The sequence below is a fragment of the Arachis ipaensis genome, chromosome B1 (genome assembly GCF_059453495.1).
Source record: "Arachis ipaensis isolate K30076 ecotype BB chromosome B1, ASM5945349v1, whole genome shotgun sequence".
Classification (NCBI taxonomy): Eukaryota; Viridiplantae; Streptophyta; class Magnoliopsida; order Fabales; family Fabaceae; genus Arachis; species Arachis ipaensis.
Window position 1 is genome coordinate 4,058,041 of NC_142436.1, and position 10,773 is coordinate 4,068,813.

Below are 10,773 nucleotides of genomic sequence, written 5' to 3' on the forward strand. Positions count from 1 at the left end.
CCACGCGTGAACCAACCCCCTCTTCCCCCAATCATTCATTCATTTAATCAGAGATTGGAGAACTCTGAAGCGAAGGAACCCTAGCCCTCCATCGTCGCCGCCGTTCCCAGGTCGTCACCGCCGTTCCCAGGTCGTCGAACCCTAACCCAGTAACTCGGCAGGTACTCTTCATCTTCGCTGGCTTCTCGGCACGGAACCCAGGTTAGTGGCTCGTCTTCATCTTCGGTCTTCTTCTTCAATTTTTGTTCCATTTTTCTTCAATTCTTCTTCGGTCTTGGTTTGAACTTTGAAGTTTGATTCTTCAATTCTTCTTCTTCGGTCTTCCGTCTTGGTTTCCAGTTTGGTATTCCCTTGTATTTGCTGGTGGTTAATGGTGGAAACTTTACAAATTTGCAAATTTGTATGTATGGTTCTGATTGCTCTGTCTTGTATTCACTATACTCTGATTGCTCTGTTAGTCAGTAATACTTACTCTGTTACTCTGTTTTAGTGTTTTAGTCAGTAATACTTACTCTGATGGCTCTGATAGTGTTTTACTGGTTTACCAGTTGCTGATGGCTCCTAATTTGTTTGTTGCAATATTGTTGAATGCTGTAGGCTGATGGCTCTTAATTTTTTTGTTCAAATTTACTGATGGCTTTGTTTGTAGTTGCCGGTTTTGCTGGGTGAAGGTTTAGTGTTTTGGAATGTTTCATAATATGCTAATGTTTGTAATTGCTGGCTTTGTTTGTAATTGCTGGGCGAAGGTTTAGTGTTTTGTGATGATTGGTTAATGTTTTGGTTTAGTGTTCTCCCTTCTCCCTGTATTTATTTCTGCATGTTGCTGAATTGGTAATTAATAAATTTGCCTTTCTGCTGTAAATCGGGACTTTACTAGGATTTGTTGCTGAATTTGTTGCTTCCCAGTCACAGAATCAGAACAGAATGCTCAGTCAGTGCTTGATTGATTAGCTTTGCTCACTGATTGTATTTGATGATAAATTTTAAATTTTAAATTTGCACTGCCTATGTTACTGATTTACTGTTCTTTTAGTGCTTTTTGTTGTTGTTAATCATTGTGATGAGCTTTGTTAAAATTTGCACTGCCTATATTACTGAGTGTTCCTTCAGTGGTTTTTTTGTTGTTAATCATTGTGATGAACTTTGTTAAAATTTGCCCTGCCTATGTGACTGATTCACGGATTCATCCCTCTCGTCATTATCATTGGCATGAACTCCGAACCAAAACCCCAACTCTCTGGATAAAATTGTAACGAAAGCTGATTGGGACTTTTTCTTCTACCTAAGGTATGAATCAGAATGATGAGGCCAAGTTGTGAATACACAAGTGTCAACGGACTATAATATATATTGAGTTTGTGACATTAGAAGGGTGTAATAATAACAATAATGGAGTCATGTTATTTGAATATTGAGGTTTAACATTTAAACTCTCAGCTTCTCAGCCCTGTTTGATTCTTCATCTCAGGCAATTGAATCGAATCAACCAGGCCTTCCTTTTCTTTTTCTTTTAGTTGATTCTTAATTTTTCTAATATATGTAGCTTTCTGAATCAAGTGGATCAGATTATGTAGTTTTCTTGATTTGGGATATTTTCAGAGACGCATTAGAAGAGCTATTTTATTATTATGTTTGCTATAATAATATTCACATGTTCTGTATGCTTGTGATTGTTTCGGTGTTTACATTTTCTTTCCAAGTCACTTCTTGTGGTTGTTCTTTGAGTTAAGGCTTTGTATGTGTGTGTGAGAATATGTGATAATGTTGAATGCTGTTGCATCTAATAGGAGTTCTTGGAGTACCCTCATCTTTGGTCCTTTATAATTTATTTATTATTTTATTCTAAAACGGTTTTTCCAGTTGAACCACTGATTGGACCGGTTGGATCAATGAACCAGTAAACCAGTAATTAAAGCGGTTTGATGACCGGTCTGGTTTTCAGAAAACATTGTCGAACCAACTTAATAGCATTCCTCTATCAACCGTATTATTGTTAATTGAGTGCAGGCTAACGTTCCTTGGGGCATGGAGGGGCAACACAACAAGACGGTGAGAATATTTGTCGGTGGATTGGGGGAATCAGTAACTAAACAAGACCTCCACAGTTTGTTCAGCTCTTTTGGCAATGTCGAAGCAGTCGAAACAATCCGAACCAAAGGTCGCAGTTTCGCCTATCTTGACTTCCTTCCTTCTCCCACCGATGACAAATCTCTTGCCAGGCTTTTTAGCAAGGTTAGTTTTTTCTCTTATTTTTTTAGTTAAAACTTCATTAAATTCAATTGATTATAACAATATGCATTTTCTGTTAAAAACTAAAAAAAAAAAAATTATTGTCTTGGCAGTATAATGGTTGTGTTTGGAAGGGTGGGAAGTTGAAGCTCGAGAAGGCTAAAGAACATTATCTAGTGCGGTTGAAACGAGAATGGGATGAAGATGCTATGTCTAAGATTGAACATGTTAGTGACAAACCAGTCACTACTGATAAGTTAGAGGAAAAGCCCACAAAGGAGAGTTTAAAGACAAAGCAGCTCCACATTTACTTCCCGAGGTTAAGAAAGGTGACATACTAATATAACATACCTTTATTTATTCATTTAGTCGACACAAGTATGTATTCATTGGTCATTGACGTTGTTAAAAGCCAATATCCAATGAGTCTGGATGGATCAAGCTCCTCTAAATTGAGGATATTGGTAAAGTTACAAATTAAGATAGTGGGGTTCACATATGTTAGAAGTTACAAATTCAGTGGTGATTAAGCCTTCACTTCATCACTTTACTAACCTCATTTTAGAGGATCTTTTTTCAGTTTGGGAACCCTACGTTGAATGAACTCCATCTACAAATATGTTCACTGGTTGTGTTTCAACATGTTTTTTGGATGTTGAACCGTGGCCTTTAAAGGCGTTTGTGTTTTGAATAACCTTTAAACTGTGAAGCTAAAAGGTGTGGATGCCAGTCTTGGGTGTGTATCTAGTGTGGCTATGGCTTTGTAGAATGCCATTTTTGCGTATGAAAGTGGTATAACATGGGAAATATTATGTGAAATACTGTAGAGCTTTGTCATGGATTCATGTCTTAATATTTTTGGTTTTTTTTTTTTTTCAATGTCAAGAATTAAGCTCACAATATTATGGGTACAGTTATTTCGGTAATGAATGACACTAAGAAATGATCTGAACTGTTAGCTGTCTCCATTTCTATGAGGCCATACTGTAAACATTTATTATGACATGTTTTAAAGGTTTTGGCAGGAATAACAATGCCAACATTTGTGGGAGTGTCTAATTATGCTGTTCTCAGATGGTCTGTTTGTTTGAAGTGTGTCATCTTAGATTTTTTTAGGATTATTCTTTTCTTTTACATATCTTATAGGTAATTTTGTGCTTTTGGTGTCTTGTTTTTGTTCTGTGATGTATATGTGTTTTTTCGGGACTGTCCCTGTATAATATGTAGAGACTTCAGGGAATGTTTGCGACATTTGTAGCCTTGAAGACTCATTGTTGCCTTCTAGGTACTATCATGAGAAGAGAGAGAAAAAAAGAGAAGAGGGGAGGGGGGGTTGTATATAATTTTATATCATTGTTTTAAATGGTTTTTCATTTATATTCCTCCTCTACTCTGTTAAAATTTCTGTTCATGTAATACATGTTAGGTTTAACATCTTATCATAAGGTTTAAAATGGTCAAGAATTTGAGATTAAGAACCTAAGTTGTAATGCACCTTATAAGAAAGTATGCAGCTGAAGATATAAGATGTGAAGAAAAAGGTAAATGGGTTAAGGAAAATGTGGGGCAGGTTTAGAAGAATGATCTGGTGGGGGCAGGGTCAGCGTAACTGACTTGCTGACTCAGCAGAAGGGTGTGCGTGAGGTGCTGTGGAGAATATGCAGCATGGATAGGGCACATTTGTAGGAATATGTGTGTCATTTGGAGGTAGGCTATCATTTGAGCAACAAAAGTTCGGATAAATAAGAACTAACAAACAGAAGAGCCTAGCATGAATGTAGCAAAATTGTGAAATTCACTAATCTATCTCTCTTAATTTCTAAGCCAGATACCTCTCCTTGCACCATGTACAAGCAAGGCAATCCTATCCCACATGGCTTGCTTGTTGGAATGTTTGTCATAGCCAAATGTGTCAATGCCAATCAATAAGAATTGCTCTGAGCCTCTAGGATACACCCAACACTCGCCAAAGATACTAAACAATGCATTCCAAAGAAAGCAAGCCACTGGATAATGTAAAATGAAAAAAAAGTGATATTGATTTAGAATTCAACCTGAACATAGCACACATCTGGAGGATTATCCATATATGGCCTTTCAAACCTGAGAAAGGTCATTGTTATCCTTGGATGTGAATAATACACCTTTTTTCCTTCTTTTCTTTGTATCATATAACATTGAGGACCAAGAAGCTATTTCAGCAAAATTAAAGAAGAATCTGCAGAAATGCACACACCAGAAAAAAGAAAAAAGAACTCGTGTGCAAATGATAAAAAACATGAGAAACTCTAATTTGGCCATAGCGTAACGTATAAGATACATTGCCTTTGTTTACTGTCTTTGTTTCTCCTCTGTTCCAACTGCGACAAAACACAGGCTGAGACAGAGAGAAGGGATGAATGAGGCTGCAACAGAGGAAGAAGAACCTAATTGGGTTACCTAAGTTGTTTGTCTTTGACCTGACTACCCACCATATTTTGATTATGGCCTCAACACCACGGGAAAAAAAGCACTCCGCACCAGAAGCTCCATTGCATCCGGCTCCTGCTCTCCTCTGCCTCAATCATGTGCTATATACCCCTGCAATTGCTAAGCCTGCATGCTTCTATTGCTAAATTTTGGCTCAATTTGTATGTTTTTTAAATTTTTTGGATTTTTTTTGTTGATATTTAATTTAAGACTTCCATTTATCTGTGATATATAAATGTGTAACAGTTTTATTATGTAGAATGCATTCTTGCCTTTCCCTTATATTTGGTCATGTAAAGAAATGTTAATGCTTAATCATGTGGTTCAATTTTCACATGCAACATCTGTACTTATGCAGGTAAAACCTATACCATTCACTGGAACTGGAAAGCACAAATACAGTTTCCAGAATATTAAAGTTCCTCTTCTCCCTGTGCATTTCTGTGATTGCAAGGAACATTGTAGTCCTTCTGGCACAGAAAGGGGAAAACTACATATTGAAAGGGCAACAGAAATTGGAGGAATGAATGATGAAGAAATTAACATAATGAATGTCGTGATGAACAAACTACTTGGAAAAGAAAATGTTTCCGAAAAGAAGAATCTTGAAACAGAGGATTCCTTTGAATCACCTGCACATCCTGATGACTCTCAAGTAGGTAGTTCAACAGATGAAGATGATATCATTATTAACGTGAACACAAAGAGAAATAAATCGTCCATAATAGGGAGTGAGGAACTTCAAATGATCTTGGAAAATCAGGTTAATTTTCATTGCTGTCATTATTATTATTATTATTATTATTATTATTATTATTATTATTATTATTATTATTATTATTATGCAATAGGACTTACTAGGGAATGGATCTTCTCAATTTTTTTCCCTCAATTGTTTGGTAAAGTGTGATCTCTCACGTTACATTAAGTGGGACCAAGAAAAAATATGTGAGAGAAGATATTGAATGATGAGAGATCACACTTTACCAAACAATTAAGGGAAAAAAATTGAGAGGATCCACTCCCCTTACAAAAGAAACCGGTTAAGTTATCTCTTATTGCATCACTCTTTTTTTTTTTTTTTATCAAAGAATAGATTTATTTATATTGTTTCTAATTGCTGTTTGGATATTCAGGACTCATGGTCCAATAAATCAAAAATTGGTAAGGAAGAAAATGACAAGAGTGAGTCTGATGTGCATAAAGGGCATAAGAGCAATCCCAACAATAAGAGAAAATCACTTCGCAAATCGGAAAGGGAAAGCATTGGACATGTGTCTACTACTGCTAAAGGAAAGAATAATGTGCAGACCCTTCCAGATGAGGTAGAATCTGGAGTGCAACCTGTTGAGTCAGAAGATGATTTTGGCAAACCGTCTAAAGTTTCATGGTCTCAGAAATCTTCATGGAAAGAACTACTTGGTAATGGAGGTAATACTGCTTTCAATGCCACACTCATATTTCCTGCAGAGCAAGAAAGACCTGATAGTCCATCCCAATCCATATCTTTAAACGACAAAACTGAAAACATGGAAGGGCATGAACACCTAGGGAGTGAACCCACCGATACAGAATCGACAAAGGAGCTCACTGAAGATAATCATACCAACACATCAGCATTAAGAAAGCATGCTGAAGCTCAGCCTGCTGACAACAATGTGGAGTTGAAGAAGACCGGTCGAGGTGCATCATGGCGACGGAGGCAATCATGGACACAACTGGTTGCTGGAGACAACAGTTCATTTAGCATTTCACAGATTTTGGCAGGCATTACATTCTCAGAGCCAATGGCCAAGGGGTCTACCATGGACCCTGCAAATTCCAACAATCCCAAGCATAATAATGTAGGTAAGGATGCTATTAATGAAGTTGTTACTAGTGATGGGTGTATACCGGAAAAGAGTCAACATGATGGTGGTGGTGCCAATGATACTGCATATGAGGAAAAGAGTGAGACAAGAGAAAAGGAAGGATCGTCTGAAGAAACAGTACAAAAAGAGAGATCCACTGCGAGGGTTGAAGTAGGCGAAACTTGCACATTCATGAGAAGTTGTTCTTCTTTGAAAGAGTGGGCGAAGGCTAAGGCTGCTTTAAGTGGATCACTCAAAAGGAAACGTCCCAACTCCTGAGAACCAGTAAAGAAGCATGAATAACACTGTAGTGTATTTTTAATTTGTTGTTTTTCTTGGCTTATGCATAGCAAAATGAGGGAAATTAATTTTCAGATACTGCGAAATGATTGATTTCTGTTTGATTGGACAATGCTGTAGGGACTGCTTAACAATAGAGAGTGTGACAATAGTCAATAGCCATGTTGAGCTTGGGAATAGTCTTTCCCCCATATTTTTACTTTTTAACTGTTATAACTTATATTAAAATATAATTTTAATCTCTTAAATAAAAATTAAGATGAAACAATTTTAATCTCTTAAATTAATTTTTATTGTTGAGTTAAGTCTACCTAATTTTAATACATATTTTATTGAATTATCTTAGTTTATTTTTTTTTAATGTCTAAAATTAAGTTTTTTTTGGGTCTTGATGTGGGTTGGGAGAACCCAACCTACACCAAACACAGAAGACACGAGATGGGTACAAGACTAATGAAAGCTCAATGCCCTTTATTAACACATATCCCCTAATACTAATAGCATTCAAATTTAAAAGGATGAGCTTCTTAGAATCTTGGGTATAATTTTAATACTCCCCCTCCCTTCCCTTCCCTTCCCCTTTTTTTTTGGACTGGTATACTCTCGTCTTTTAATATTCACAAGGATATAGTTACTCATTAATGACACAAGGTTTAAATTGGCTGAAATTCTGGGCGCAAATGTAAATTAGATGAAATAGTCAAAATTGGTACATAATTCAGTCAAAAAACTCAAAAAGGTATAACTAAAGTAGTGAACTATGAGGAATTTCTAGTTTGCACACTTTACAAAAAACTCGTTTTTTATTCTAATAATTGGTTATATAAACATTCAAAATAAGGAGGTTGGTCAATTAACTCGAGTTGGTCAAGTAGTCACCTCATTTATCTACTTAAGAGAATATCGAAAATTCAAATTTTGTTTTGTACATGCAACAACTTATTGACTAGCGACAGACACTTAAATAAAATTCAGATCGACAGTGAATTAATCTTTGACCTATATCCTTTTAATTATTACAAGTATGAATACGAAATTGCCATCTTCTAGGGGTGTGCATGGGCCAGATAAAACCGAGTTTGATGTGACCCAGACCCGACCCGAAATATATACCGGGCCTATTTATTAGATCCGAATCCGACCCTAGATCCGATGAAACCTATACACTTTCGGGCCACGATTATACCAGGTAAAAATCGGGTGAAAACCGGGCCGTTAACATTACATTATCTTAATACCTTCTTATAAGCTAGCATGTAAAAATATCCAAATTTCCAAGACTCCAACCATTATTTGACATGGTAAAATTTACTTAGAAAAATATAACAAGCACCAACTCTTCTCTAAAATTAAAGTATAACCATAATCAATACTAATATTATCTAATAGCACCAAATATTTAAATAAATATAAATAACACAATATTATGCATTAGTCTAAAATCTTATGCATTTTAAACATAAAACATTAACTTATAGTCTTATAATAACTAATAACACAAAATATTAAGAATTACAATACTTAAATTCCACATAAGAATAGTCATCATCTATCACTAATAACACAAAATATTAATTGTGTATGATGACCGGGCCACCGGGTCGACTTCGGGTGACCCGAGCCATGGCCCGGACCCGACCCGAAATAATGACCGGGTCATTTTTGAGACCCTTACCCGGCCCTAGATCCAGTGAAATCACATCAAAATAACCCCTAAAATATTTGAGACCGAGTCGGATTTTTGGGCCGGGTCAGAGGCCATGCACACCCCTACCATCTTCTATGGCACAACACTCAACACCATTTTTCCAGGCTCAAATCCTTTCTTATTTTTTGTTCAAATTATATCCCAAATTCTATAAGTGAATGCTTATATATGAGTTTTCTTATTCGGCTTGACTTCTGGCTATTTAGGCTAAATTGTTGTTTGCTTTTCAAGATTTCATATTTAACCCCAAACAATTTGCAGTCAATAAATATTTTGAAAATAATTTTAAAATATTAAAAAAAGATTATGTTTTTGTATTTACTCTTTTAAAAAGTTTGAGATAATTTTAAAAACAGTTATAAATATATTTTTTAAAATTGATTTGTGTTTATTCAAATTCTTTTTGTTGAAGGTTTTTTTATTTTCCAAATTATAGATACCAAAAATATAAAAGAATTTTGATGATCAATGACGTCTTAAAAAGTATTCGTTAATAAGAAATCAAAAGCTAATAAATATTATATTTTTAAAACAAAAATAAAGTTTCAATATATTAAAAAGAAAATTCTAAAATTTTCTTATTTATAATATTAAATCCATTTTCACTGTAGAGAGGAAATAAATAAAGGCTATATGTTAAGAATTTTCTAAGTTACCCCACCAATAATAAATCACATGTCTTTCTCTAATGATGTCTCTTTCCATTTTTACTTTTTAATAGAGCTGGAAATGAGTTGAGTTGAGTCGAGTTAGACTAAGTTTAAGTTCGACTCATAAAATTAAGTTTGGCTCATAGTTCGGCTCATTAACAATCGAATCTATTTCGTAAGCTCAAACTCCACGAAAGCTCACGACTGACTCAAATAATAGGAACATAATCTATAATTCTATATCAATTAATTATAATTTATATATATTAAAAAACATTATAAAAATAAATTTAATATATTGTCTATCTATCAATTATAAAATTTATATTTATGTCTTACATCAAAATTATATATAAAAAATGACTATAAAATTTTAAATAATTAAAAACATTAATATATGTATAAAATTATATATTATTATTATTATTATTATTATTATTATTATATATATATATATATATATATATATATATATATTAAATTATTAATATGCACATCATATATATATTTAATCTATACTTTTAATATTATATATATAATCGAGTCAGCTCACGAGCTAATGAGCTGAGCTTATCCAAACTCAAACTCGGCTCATTTAATTTATGAGTTCAAATCCAAGCTCAAACTCGACTCACCAGCTAACGAGTTAAGCTTATCGAACTATTAACGAGTCGAGCTCGAACTGGCTCATGAGTTGGCTTGACTCACTTCCAGCCCTACTCCATACCTCCTAGGGCTTGAAGTGAGTCAAGCCAATTCATGAGTTAGTTCGAGCTCGATTCGTTAATAGTTCGATAAGCTTAACTCATGAGCTGGTGAACCAAGTTTGAGCCTGAAATTGAGCTCCTAAATTAAATGAGCCGAACTTGAGCTTGAATAAGCTCAGCTCATTAACTCGTAAGCTGGCTCGATTATATATATATATATTTAAAATTTTATATTTATCTTTTATATATAATTTTGATGTAGGACATAAATAAAAAATTTACAATTTATTGATAGATAAACAATATATAAAATCGATCTTTTTAAAATATATAAGTTATAATTTATTGATATAAAATTATAAATTATGTTTTTATTATATGAGCCAGCTCGTGAGTTTTCAGTGAGCCGAGCTTGAGCTTAAGAAATAGGCTCCATTGTTAATGAGTCGAGCCGTGAGCCAAGCTCAATTTTTGTGAGCCAAGCTTGAGCTTGGTCTAGCTCGACTTACTTCCAGCCCTAATAACTCCTAGGGTTGGAAGTGAGTCAAGCCAGCTCGAGCTCGACTCGTTAATAGTTCGACAAGCTAAACTCGTGAGCTGGTGAGCCAAGCTTGAGCCTGAAATTGAGCTCATAAATTAAATGAGTCGAGTTTGAGTTTAGATAAGCTCAGCTCATTAGCTCGTAAACTGGCTCGATTATATATATATATATATTCTGTATGCATTTAATCTATATTTTTAATATTATATATATACATATGAAATAGTAATATATAATTATAGATATATATATATATATATATATATATATATATATATATATTAATGATCTTAATTATTTAAAATTTTATATTTATCTT

General features: G+C 34.3%; 1 non-coding gene across 2 annotated transcripts; it reads left to right on the plus strand.

The window, feature by feature from the left end:
- The first annotated feature begins 16 nt into the window (after nucleotides 1–16).
- LOC107644570 (protein REPRESSOR OF SILENCING 3) lies at nucleotides 17–7,027 on the plus strand. 2 transcript variants are annotated; one of them, XR_015902185.1, is made up of 5 exons: nucleotides 17–201; nucleotides 2,008–2,232; nucleotides 2,343–2,558; nucleotides 5,057–5,461; nucleotides 5,835–7,027. It is a non-coding gene; the product is annotated as a protein REPRESSOR OF SILENCING 3 (transcript). The 2 variants fall into 2 exon arrangements; XR_015902186.1 differs by having other exon boundaries at nucleotides 51–1,556; nucleotides 1,943–2,232.
- Nucleotides 7,028–10,773: the final 3,746 nt, after the last annotated feature.